A 13,012-nucleotide genomic window follows, 5' to 3' on the forward strand; every position below is an offset into this window, starting at 1 on the left:
ATAAGTTTTTGGGGTCAAAATGAAGGACTGCGGCGCTTACATGAAGAGCTGCAACGCAAGGAAAAAGCAGAGAGAACCATTTTCTGGGATTTTGAAGGGTTGCGGCGCATGAGGGAAGGGCTGTGGCGCTTCCTGAAGTCAGAGAGCTTAGTGCGCAAACTGAGAGAGGTGCGCCGCGGCGCTTAAATGCCAGGGCTGTGGCGTGTGTATTTGTTTCGTGCCTATCAGAAGGGCGAAATCGTCATTTACTTGGAAAAAAATATTTTAGGGTTTCTATTTAAATACGTTTTTAAGAGTTAATTAGGAGGATTTTTTTTATTAATTTTTTATGTGGAGATATTATTAGAGACTTGGGAGAACATTGAAATCTGAGAGTTTGATTTCTTTATCTCTTCTATATTTCTCTATTCTTGAGTTTATGTTTATATTTAATTTGATTGATTCCATTATGTTTGTTTTGAACTAATCTTGTTATTAGGGTATTAGTGGATTCTTCTTGAAGGTTTTGATTTCTTAATGCAATTTTCCCGAATTTCTTTCTTCTGATGTGGATTATTTATCTTATGCTTAATGCTTGTGAATGTTTGATCATCATTTACATGTTTATATGATTTTAACCTATGCTCTGAAAAGATAAGGCTAATTATGCTATAGGTAGATAATCACAATTTTATATTAGACGAAAGTACTTCTATGAATTGTGTAGTTTAGGGATTATATGTTTAAAGCCTGCAATATATTTATCTACCACAGAGATGTAGGAAATAATATGTTGTAGAGAATTATAGATCTTAGCAAGACTATAATATATAATTATAATCTACTATCACAATAGAATTAAGAAATATTGAGAATTGGTTAAAAATCATAAGTGGATGGTTGATGAAACTAAAACCCTAACTTTTACATCCATTGAATTAAATCAAATTTTTTATCTCTGAATTTCTCTAGTGCTTAATAGTTTCCTTAATTTTTAGACATAATTATTTTATTCATAATTCTGAAATTATTATTTAAATCAATTAGAAGTTAATTATTGGTAATTAATATCAGTCTTCGTGGGATCGACACTTTACTTATCGTATATTACTTGATTTGACCACATATACTTGCGTGTTAATTTTAAAAAGATCACGACCAAAATCACTAATATGGCTTAAGGGCCTTGATTAGTGTGCCGGGAAAGCATAGTTGGTTTATGTGTGAATTTATTGATTTAATGCATGATTATATGATAAGCATACATGTATGATTATATGATTATATGAATGTAAATGTGGTTAAATGTTATATCTGTGAGAACCACATTATTATGTGGGTAGATCTGTAGCGAGCAACTTGAGGCGAACCTAGGGAGCTAGATAGCGGGAAAGTCACAACAGGGCTTAATATTTGACTTTGCACAAGTCAGGGGTATTTCAGGTATCGGGTGGTTATTAAGACTATCGAGTTATGGAAATAAATATATGGAGATATATTCGAGGTTAGGAAGCTTTTAGGCGGGAATTTTGGGGAATTTTACCATTTTGCCCTCGGGGACGCTTTCGGTACCCCGAGCCTCAGGATTGATCTAATTAGCTAAGATTAGACTAATTAATCAGAAAGTGGTAGAACAAAAGACCCAAACCGACCCATGTTTTCTCTTCTCCTTTCTTCTCTTTTCTCTCCCAAGAAAGCTATAAGGAACTAAGGTGAATTCAGCTAGAAATCTTGTGATTTGAGCTGAAGTTTGAGGAATTAGCTCAGAACTACCCAAGGACCACTCAACCAAGGCCAAGGTAAGAATTGAGTTTTGTTTTTGGGTGTTAGAATTATGAGTTTTGGCTGAATATTAAGGGTGTTTATGGTTTGAATATTTAAGGACTGAATTGGAGCTGAGAAGCTTAGGTTTTGGCCCAGAAGTTGTTAAGAAGGTGGTTCATCAAAGAAGGTAAACTTCAATTCGTAATCTAGAGGTTAAATTTTGAGTTTGCATGACTGGTTTTTGTGTTTTGAGCTGCTGGGTTTCAGAAATCAAAATGAGATTTTAATGGGTTTTTAAGTTGGATTTCTGCTGGGTTATGCTGTTAGAATCATGTTGAAAGTCTTGGGATTAATAGGTTTTGGATTTCGGGTGCCTTCGGGTGGTTTTGAATAAGGTTAGGATGTTAGAAATGGTGGATTTTCTGGGCACGAAGGGTTGGGCCACGGCTCTGTTCTAGAGCGCTGCGGCCCTACGAAGCAAAGGAGCCAGGGAGGCACGGCCGAAGGGGAGCACCGCAGCGCCACAGGGCAGGGCCGCGACGCGTGTCCGCCTTAAGAGGGGCGTGGTTTCTGTTTCAGGGGCGGGCTGCGGCTAGGTTTCAGGGGCCGCAGCCCTTAGCTGCATCTTTGATATTTTGGGGATTCTAAGCGCGAGAACCTAACCTAGGGTGCTCGGGATCGATTTCACCACCGTGTTTGGTGAAATTCGACGTCCCGAAAGCTAGCATTGTACCTGGAAACCTTTATTTGAATATTAAGGGAATCCATTACATTGGTTGTGACTAGGTGTTAAGCTAGGGCTCGGGAAGCGGATCGTGCTCGAGAGACGTCGCTTGTAGTCGGTGAACTGGGAAATCAAAGGTAAGAAAACTGCACCCGGTTGTGTAATTATAAAGGGACTAAGGGTTCCCTAATATGTATGCTTTGAGAGGATGGTATTATGCCATGTAAACAGTAAACCAATGGCCTAAGAGTGCCAAGGTTACACTAGCGCATAGAGCGCGGCTCGACCACTGGTAGCCGAGGACAGCTTATTATGCACTGAGCTCCGTTTAAGCGGGCTGGAGTCAGTGGGGTAAACAGAGGGTGCGGCCTAAGTTGTCGGCCCTGATAATCATGTAACTTGATTGTTATTAACGTTTAATTGCATCTTTGATTCTGAGTGCATGTTATGTGGTTAATATGAGTGTTAAGTGTTTGATCGTGCCTAAAGGATTAATTATCTGTTATTGTTGTTTGTGATGCATATTATGTTTTCTTGCTGGATCTTGGCTCACGGGTGCAACATGGTGCAGGTAAAGGCAAGGGAAAACTTGATCAGCCCTAACTTGGAGAGCTCTGTGAGCTGAATGTACATGACCAGCTGCTCAGCCACCACGGTTGAGGGGAAGGCAGGAACAAGGGAACCAGAAATGTCTGTTTTGCCTTAGAATGGCTTATGGTTGTCTGTATTTTGGAGATTCTGTAAAATGACTTTTAAACACTGTTTTTTTTTTTTTGGGATCCCATGTGTAAAACTGTTTAGTTATATAAAATGTATCTTTTGAGACCAAAACCCTTTTTAACCCTAGCACATTCATGGTTAGTGACACGTTTTTAATTAAATGACTTGATTAGCAAGTCCTGCACCTTTATAAGTACACAGTGTAGCAGTCTTGGCTATCCAGGGCGTTACAACTTGGTATCAGAGCGTCCTAGGTTTAAGGGTTCCCGAAGACCGGCTGCACATGTACATTCGCTGCTAGAGACAAGCTCGATTCAGGGTTTGGTAATGTGTATGTGTGCTTATATGCTTGTATGTTTGGAATGAATTATGAATGTTGTTGTTCATTGGATTAATAGGATGTATGAGATACTGATAGGGCCTGACCCTTGACTGCTATGTGAAAATATCAAGGCTTGCTTATTAGCATCGCAGTGCATGTAAATGAATATTTGAATGATTAACTATATATTGTGCATGGATGAATGCTTTTATCTTAGCTGTTTTACGGTAATATTGGGGCATGCTTATTAGCAGTTGGTGCATGTGGATGAATGCCTATATTCTGATTGATTGTGATTGGTTATGTTCCTTTGATGGATTTTGGAGAAACTTTTGCCCTGTCATCATGGTCTGACTACCGAGTCGTTGATTGCAGATTGACTTGGATAGCTATGCATCCAAGAAAATCTATGCAACTAGCCGTCACTAGGTCTGGGACCGGGGGTGATGACCAGGGCCAAATTCCTCCGGTAGTTCCTGAAAACTGGCAGCAACTCATGGCAGATATGCAAGCATGACTGCAGAGTCAAGATGAGCAAATTCGCTTGTTCTGACAGCAGGCTCCATCAGGGAGTGCTGCCCCTATTGTACCACCTGCAGTGGTACCAATCGTACAATCTGGGGAGGTTGGAAACAGGTGGGAGTCATTATATGAGCGGTTCAGGAAGCAGTAACCTCCAATCTTTGAGGGGGGACCTGATCCATTGAAGGCTGAGCAATGGCTAACTATGATCACAACTATTCTGGATTTCATGAGAGTAGAGGGGCATGACAGAGTGGCTTGTGCCACGTATATGTTGAGAGAGGATGCCCGCATCTGGTGGGAAGTGGTATCACAGACCAGGGATGTGACTGCTTTGAGATGCGAAGGCTTCAGAGACTTGTTTAGTCAGAAATACTACAATGTTGCCGTGAGGGCAGCAAAAGTAAATGAGTTTGTGGGTTTGGTGCAGGGCAATATGACTGTTACTGAGTATGCCTTAAAATTTGACAGGCTGGGAAATTTGCACCAGATCTTGTGCCTACTGATGCAGCTAGGCAGAACAGATTTATCAGGGGGCTTAATGCTATGATAGCCCAGGATGTTAGGATTACAATGGTACTTGGAGGAACAACTTATGCCCAGGCCGTTGAGAAGGCTCTTACTGCTGAGGAAGCGGAGAACAAGATTTGGAGGGAAAGTGCGGTGAGGCACGAGGGCCGCAGAGTGGTGCCTCCTTATTCAGGAACAGGTAGGGGCGGAGGCCCTAGTGACTTCAAGAGAAAGACTCTTGACACTTCAACCACTGCTGGTCATGATAGGAGGGGTCGTGGTGGTCAAGGTGGCGGCAAGGCATGGCGGACCTATCCAGAGTGCCCGAGGTGTAGAAGGCGTCACCTGGGCGAATGTCGAGCCAAAGCTTGTTTTGTGTACGGAACAGCGGGGCATCTCAGGAAAGACTGCCCAACAGTGAAGAAAGGTGAAGCAGGAAAGGTGGATAGCTTGACTCCAGCTCGAGTATTCACTTTGACGCAGGCAGAGGCCGAGGCTAGTCCCTCGGTAGTGACAGGTCAGCTTTCTAGCGCTGGCTCTCCTTTTACTGTATTGATTGATTCTGGTGCTACACATTCCTTTGTTTCTAGTAGAGTGATTGATAGATTGTATAGACCTAGTGAATATCGGACTGCGGGGTTTGGGACTTTATTGCCTACAGGGGAACTGGTAATTTCTAGGAGATGGGGAACTTTCGGTGGATTCGATTGAGTTAGACATGGAGGATTTTGACATGACTCTGGGGATGGACTGGTTGGTCAGATATGGGGCTACTATTGACTGTAGGAAGAAGATGGTAACTTTTGAGCCTGAGGGCGATGATCCTTTTGTCTTTGTGGGTGCGGTATGTGGACCCCGCGTATCCATGATTTCAGCATTGAGAGCTAGAGACTTGTTGCAGGGGGGATGCATAGGTTTTCTTTCCATTGTAGTGCATACCACTAGGGTTATGCCAGCAGGGCCGAGGTAGACCAGATTGGTGTGTGAGTTTTTGGACGTATTTCCTGAGGATCTACCAGGGTTGCCGCCGCGCAGGGAGATTCAGTTTGAGATTGAGTTAGCACCGGGGACAGAGCCAGTATCAAGGACACCATATAGAATGGCACGAGCTGAGTTGAAGGAACTAAAGATACAGTTGCAGGAGCTTATGGATTTACGATTCATCAGACCTAGTTACTCACCATGGGGCGCTCCAGTGTTATTTGTTAACAAGAAGGACGAGACATTGAGGATGTGTATAGACTACAGAGAATTGAACAAGCTAACTTTAAAGAATAAGTACCCTCTACCAAGGATTGATGACCTGTTCGATCAGCTGCAGGGAAAGACGGTGTTCTCAAAGATTGATCTACTATCTGGTTATCACCAGTTGAGGATCAAAGATGAGGATATACCGAAGACGGCCTTCCGGACGCGATATGGGCACTATGAGTTCTTGGTCATGTCTTTTGGTTTGACCAATGCCCCAGCAACTTTTATGGATTTGATGAACAGGGTTTTCAAGGACTTCTTAGATCAGTTCGTCATTGTCTTCATCGATGACATTCTAGTATACTCCAGTTCAGAGGCAGAGCATGAGCAGCATCTTCGACGGGTTTGACAGAGATTAAGGGAACACCAGCTATATGCTAAGTTTAAGAAGTGTGAATTTTGGTTACCAAAGGTGACTTTCCTTGGGCATATAGTTGGTGCAGAAGGGATTAAGGTGGATCTGTTCAAGGTGGAAGCAGTGAGAGGTTGGCCGAGGCCAAGGAACGCCTCGGAGGTGCGGAGTATCCTTGGGTTGGCAGGTTATTACAAGCGGTTTGTGGAGGGATTCTCAAAGATTGCTTCACCAATGACAGAATTGACAAGAAAGAATCAGAGGTTTGTTTGGTCGGAGAATTGTGAGAACAGTTTCCAAGAGTTGAAGCGACAGCTTATTTCTGCACCTGTGCTAAGTCTTCCTTTGGAGGAAGGAAAGTTTTTGGTTTATTGTGATGCGTCGAGGATGGGTTTAGGCTGCGTGTTGATGCAGAATGAGAAAGTTATAGCTAATGCATCGCGGCAACTGAAGGAGTATAAACAGCGGTATCCTACTCATGATAGGAGTATAAACAGCGGTATCCTACTCATGATTTGGAACTAGAAGCAGTGGTATTCGCACTGAAGGTGTGGCGTCATTATCTGTATGGGGAGAAGTGCGAGATATACACTAACCATCAGAGCTTGAAGTACTTCTTCACACAGAAGGATTTGAATATGAAGCAAAGACGTTGGCTAGAGTTAGTTAAGGACTATGATTGTGATATTCTGTATCACCCAGGGAAAGCCAATGTTGTAGCAGATGCATTGAGCCGGAGCGGCCCAGGACAATTGTACAGTTCCACCCAGATCTCAAGAGAGTTAGTTGATGAGATGGCCAAGGCAAAGATAGAATTGGTGGTGGGCTAGTTAGCTAATATTACCTTGCAGTCGACCCTGCTAGAGAGGATTAAGGAGGGACAATTGGTGGATGCGCAGTTGCAAGATGTTAGGCAGCATGTCCTAGCTGGGATAGCTAAGGATTATTCCGTTTCCGAGACTGGTATACTTCGATATCAGGGACGGATTTGTGTTCCGACAGATGAGGGGGTTAGACGAAAGATACTGGATGAGTCTCACACTACGCCATACTCGCTTCATCCGGGTACCACAAAGATGTATCAGGATCTACGGACATTATATTGGTGGCCCAGGATGAAGAAGGATGTGGTAGAGTATGTATCTAGATGTTTGACATGTCAGTAGGTAAAGGCTGAGCATCAGCGGCCAGCGGGGTTCCTTCAGCCTTTGGGTATCCCAGAGTGGAAGTGGGAGGACATCACGATGGATTTTGTGGGAGGACTATCCAGGACAGCGGGACTTTGTGACTCGGTGTGGGTGATAGTAGACAGATACACCAAGTCAGCTCATTTCCTACCAGTGAAGTCGACCTATACAGTGGAACAGTATGCAAAGTTGTATGTGAGGGAGATAGTTCGTCTCCATGGGGTTCCAAAGTCTATTGTATCTGATCGAGATCCTATCTTTACCTCCAAGTTTTTGGGAGCTCTCCAGAGAGCTATGGGGACCCAGTTGAAGTTTAGCACAGCTTTTCATCCTCAGACTGATGGACAGTTTGAGAGGACGATTCAGGTGTTGGAGGACATGCTTAGGGCTTGTGTGATTGATTTCAAGGGATCTTGGAGTAAGTATCTTCCATTGATTGAGTTCTCTTATAACAACAGTTATCAGTCCACGATTGGAGTGGCTCCTTATGAAATGTTATATGGGAGAAAGTGTAGATCACCCATTCATTGGGATGAGATGGGTGAGAGGAAGTATTTGGGGCCAGATATGGTTCAGAAGACTAATAAAGCTATTGACAAGATTCGAGCCAGAATGCTTGCTTCGTAGAGTAGACAGAAAAGCTACGCTGATCCTAAGCGTAGGGACGTGGAGTTCCAGGTTGGGGACCACGTGTTTCTGCGAGTTTCACCACTGACAGGGTTGAGGAGGTTTGGAGTAAAGGGCAAGCTGAGCCCTCGGTTTGTTGGGCCTTTCGAGATCCTAGAGAAGGTTGGACAGGTGGCTTATAGATTGTCCTTGCCACCGTCGCTGTCAGGAGTTCATGATGTATTCCATGTCTCCATGTTACGGAAGTATGTCTCAGATACGACGCATGTGTTGAAGTATGAGGACTTAGAGTTACATACAGATTTGTCCTATGAAGAGCGACGAGTACAGATTTTGGATCGGAAGGACAAAGTTCTACGGAATAAAACGATTTCGTTAGTTAAAGTGTTGTGGAGAAATAGCAAGGTCGAGGAAGCGACCTGGGAGTTAAAGGCAGCGATGCGGGATCAGTATCCCGAGTTATTTAGGTAAATTTCGAGGACGAAATTCTCAGTAGGAGGGGATAGTTGTAACGACCCAAAATCACTAATATGGCTTAAGGGCCTTGATTAGTGTGTCGGAAGGGCATAGTTGGTTTATGTGTGAATTTGTTGATTTAATGCATGATTATATGATAAGCATGCATGTATGATTATATGAATGTAAATGTTAAATGTTATATCTGTGAGAACCGCATTATTATGTGGGTAGATCTGCAGCGAGTGACTTGAGGCGATCCTAGGGAGCTAGATAGCAGGAAAGTCACAACAGGGCTTAATATTTGACTTTGGACAAGTCAGGGGTATTTCAGGTATCGGGTGATTATTTAGAATATCGAGTTATGGAAATAAATATATGGAGATATATTCGAGGTTAGGAAGCTTAGGCGGGAATTTTACCATTTTGCCCTCGGGGACGCTTTCAGTACCCCCGAGCCTCGGGATTGATCTAATTAGCTAAGATTAGACTAAGGAATCAGAAAGTAGTAGAACAAAAGACCCAAACCGACCCATGTTTTCTCTTCTCCTCTCTTCTCTTTTCTCTCCCAAGAAAGCTATAGGGAACTAAGGTGAATTCAGCTGGAAATCTTGTGATTTGAGCTGAAGTTTGAGGAATTAACTCAGCACTACCCAAGGAGCACTCAACCAAGGCCAAGGTAAGAATTGAGTTTTGTTTTTGGGTGTTAGAATTATGAGTTTTGGCTGAATATTAAGGGTGTTTATGGTTTGAATATTTAAGGACTGAATTGGAGCTGAGAAGCTTGGGTTTTGGCTCAAAAGTTGTTAAGAAGGTGGTTCATCAAAGAAGGTAAACTTCAATTTGTAATCTAGAGGTTAAAATTTGAGTTTGCATGACTGGTTTTTGTGTTTTGAGCTGCTGGGTTTCAGAAATCAAAATGACATTTTAATGGGTTTTTAAGTTGGATTTATGTTGGGTTATGTTGTTAGAATCATGTTAAAAGTCTTGTGATTAATAGGTTTTGGATTTAGGGTGCTTTGGGGTGGTTTTGAATAAGGTTAGGATGTTAGAAATGGTGGATTTTCTGGGCACGAAGGGTTGGGCCGCGGCTCTGTTCTAGAGCGTTGCGGCCCTACGAAGCAGAGGAGCCAGGGAGGCTCGGCCAAAGGGGAGCGCCGCGGCGCCACAAGGCAGGGCCGCAACACGTGTCTGCCTTCTGAGGGGCATGGTTTCTATTTCAGGGGCGGGCCACGGCTAGGTTTTAGGGGCCGCAGCCCTTAGCTGCATCTTTGATATTTTGGAGATTCTAAGCGCGGGAACCTAACCTAGGGTGCTCGGGATCGATTTCACCACCGTGTTTGGTGAAATTCGACGTCCTGAAAGCTAGCATTGTACCCGGAAACCTTTATTTGAATATTAATGGAATCCATTACATTGGTTGTGAATAGGTGTTAAGCTAGGGCTCGGGAAGCGGACCGTGCTCGAGAGACGTCACTTGTAGTCGGTGAACTTGGAAATTAAAACTAAGAAAACTGCACCCGATTGTGTAATTATAAAGGGACTAAGGCTTCCCTAATATGTATGCTTTGAAAGGATGGTATTATGCCATGTAAACAGTAAACCAACGGCCTAAGAGTGCCAAGGTTACACTAGCGCATAAGGCACGGCTCGACCACTGGTAGCCAAGGACAGCTTATTATGCACTGAGCTCCATTTAAGCAGGTTGGAGTCAGTGGGGTAAACAGAGGGTGCGGCCTAAGTTGTCGGCCCTGATAATCATGTAACTTGATTGTTATTAACGTTTAATTGCATCTTTGATTCTGAGTGCATGTTATGTGGTTAATATGAGTCTCATGCCTAAAGGATTAATTATCTATTATTGTTATTTGTGATGCATATTATGTTTTCTTGCTGGGCCTTGGCTCACGGGTGTTACGTGGTGCAGGTAAAGGCAAGGGCAAACTTGATCAGCCCTGACTTGGAGATCTCTGTGAACTAAATGTACATGACCAGCTGCTCAGCCACCACGGTTGAGGGGACGGCAGGAACAGGGGAACCAGAAATGTATGTTTTGCCTTAGAATGGCTGATAGTTGTCTGTATTTTGGAGATTCTGTAAACCGACTTTTAAATACTGTTTTTTTTTTTTTTTGGGATCCCATCTGTAAAATTGTTTAGTTATATAAAATGTATCTTTTGAGACCAAAACCCTTTTTAACCCTAGCACATTCATGGATAGTGACACGTTTTTAATTAAATGACTTGATTAGCAAGTCTGCACCTTTATAAGTACACAGTGTAGTGGTCTTGGCTATCCAGGGCGTTACACCTGTCCTTTTTGTGCCAGGTTGGGTTTTAACGGATTTTAAGCGCGAGTTTCCAATTCTCAAGGCTCAGGATCGAATCTACAAACCGTTTTAGTTGGATTCAAGGTCTCGGGTGCGGGGTTATAGACCATGAAGCTTTTATTATGCATTTTATTGATGGGATTTCGTATTTGGTTATGATTAGGTGACCGCTAAGGGACCTAATGACAGGATCGTTCTCAAGAGTCATTCTTCATTTATTTTACGCTCAAGCCAAAGGTCAGAAAACTGCACCCAGTATGTGATGCATGTGATGCATGCGATACATGTGATGATGCCCTGGCATGGATGTGAAATATGGAATTTGCCAGAGCTTAAGTCTCTATGATTGTGCATGATTATAACTATGCCTGTGATTATTGATTAAGCATTTTGAATGCCTTATATCTGCATATTTGACATATGATATATGTCTGTTTCTATTACCTCAATGATGAAGCACTAACTGATTTGTCAAGGAATGGCATTGGTGTCAGTATTGATTGTTAAATTGTGACTTATCAGTCAAGATCTGCAATAGTACTGAGCACTGGTCGTATGGTATTGGCTTATGAGTCAAGAACGGTACTAGCGTGTTTAACACAAGTCGAAATGATTAGATCTAATTAACATGAGCATTAAATGCTTGACCGACCCCAAGGTCAAAGAAACCTAAAGCGCTTATCTAGTCTAAAGGCTAGTTACGTAGAGTCAGGGCCAAAAGGCTCAGGTGACTGAAACATCACATGGCTTAGGGAGCGGATCCCCAGAGATACACTTATTAGTCATCTATTCAGCGAGTGAATTATTAGTCGTCTATTCAGAGACTGACTTATTATTCATCTATTTTGCGAGTGACTTATTAGTCATCTATCCACAGATAGACTTATTAGTCATATATTCAGAGATAGACTTATTAGTCATATATTCAGAGGGTGACTTATTAGTCATCTATACAGAGAGTGACTTATTTTTTATCTATACAGAGATAGACTTATTAGTCATATATATAGAGATAGACTTATTACTCATCTATACAGAGATATACTAATTAGTCATCTATACAGAGATCGACTTATTAGTCATCTATATAGAGATAGACTTATTAGTCATCTACCTTAGAGAGTAGGATTCCACAGTCATTTATCTGCACCTGTCTGCATGCATGAATAGGGTTATTACTGATATGCATGCTTGTTATGATTTGGTGACACTTTATTAACTGCTTATAAGCATGTTTAAGTTTTCTTGTTGAGCCTCGGCTCACAGGTGCTATGTTGTGCAAGTAAAGGCAAAAGAAAGCTGGACCATCCTTGAGTTGGAGAGCTTAGGTGATGATGTGTACATATGCGCCTGCTCGACCACCATGGTCGAAGGTTTAAAGAAGAACTAGGGTTAAACCCTATTTTGTCGCTTAGGTCGGCTGGTTATAAATCTTTTATTATAATTAACCTTTAAAATATATTTTGGGATCCCAATGTATACAGTAAATGTTTTAGTGAAACGTTGTATCTTTGACCAAAATTTTTAACCCTAAACCGTTAAACACATTTAGTTAAATGATTATGGCCACATGACTCATTTAGCGAGTTTAGCACTGTTTAAAATGCACAACATAACGGTCCCTGGGTAGTAGGGCATTACTACTTAGAGATTGGCAAAGGTCAAGGAATACCTCAGAGGGCATCAATTTCCTTGGATGGGCAGGGTATTACATGTGCTTTGTGGAAGAGTTCTGAATCTGTTTTACATATCAGAACCAGTTTGTAGGTTGTTATAACAGCTCATTGACAGGAAAAGATGATTGCCTATGCATCATGTTATTTGAAGGATATGACCAAAACTATAGCAGAGTTACTGGTGGGCCAGGTGGGCAACATTATGTTTGAGTTACTCTTTTAGAGAGGATCAAAGGAAAAACAGTTAAGTGGACCATAGATGGGAAGGATTGAGGGGAATGTCTTAGCTGGATTAGCTAAGGACTATGCAGCGTCATGTATGAGTTTATTGAGGTATAAGGACCAGGCTGATATTCCGATGGACACTGGAATTAAATGGGAGATTCTGGATGAATCTCATATTACCATTTTATTCTCTTCATCCAGGCATCATGAAAGATGTACCAAAATCTGAAAGATTTATATTGGTGGCCTGGGATGGAGAGGGACATGACTGAATACGTGGCCAAGTTCTTAGCATGTTAACAGGTCAAGACAGAGTATCAGAAACCAGTAGGGCCATTGCAGCCTTTGTGTATTCTATAATGGAAGTA

Source organism: Humulus lupulus, chromosome 3 (assembly GCF_963169125.1).
Source record: "Humulus lupulus chromosome 3, drHumLupu1.1, whole genome shotgun sequence".
NCBI lineage: Eukaryota > Viridiplantae > Streptophyta > Magnoliopsida > Rosales > Cannabaceae > Humulus > Humulus lupulus.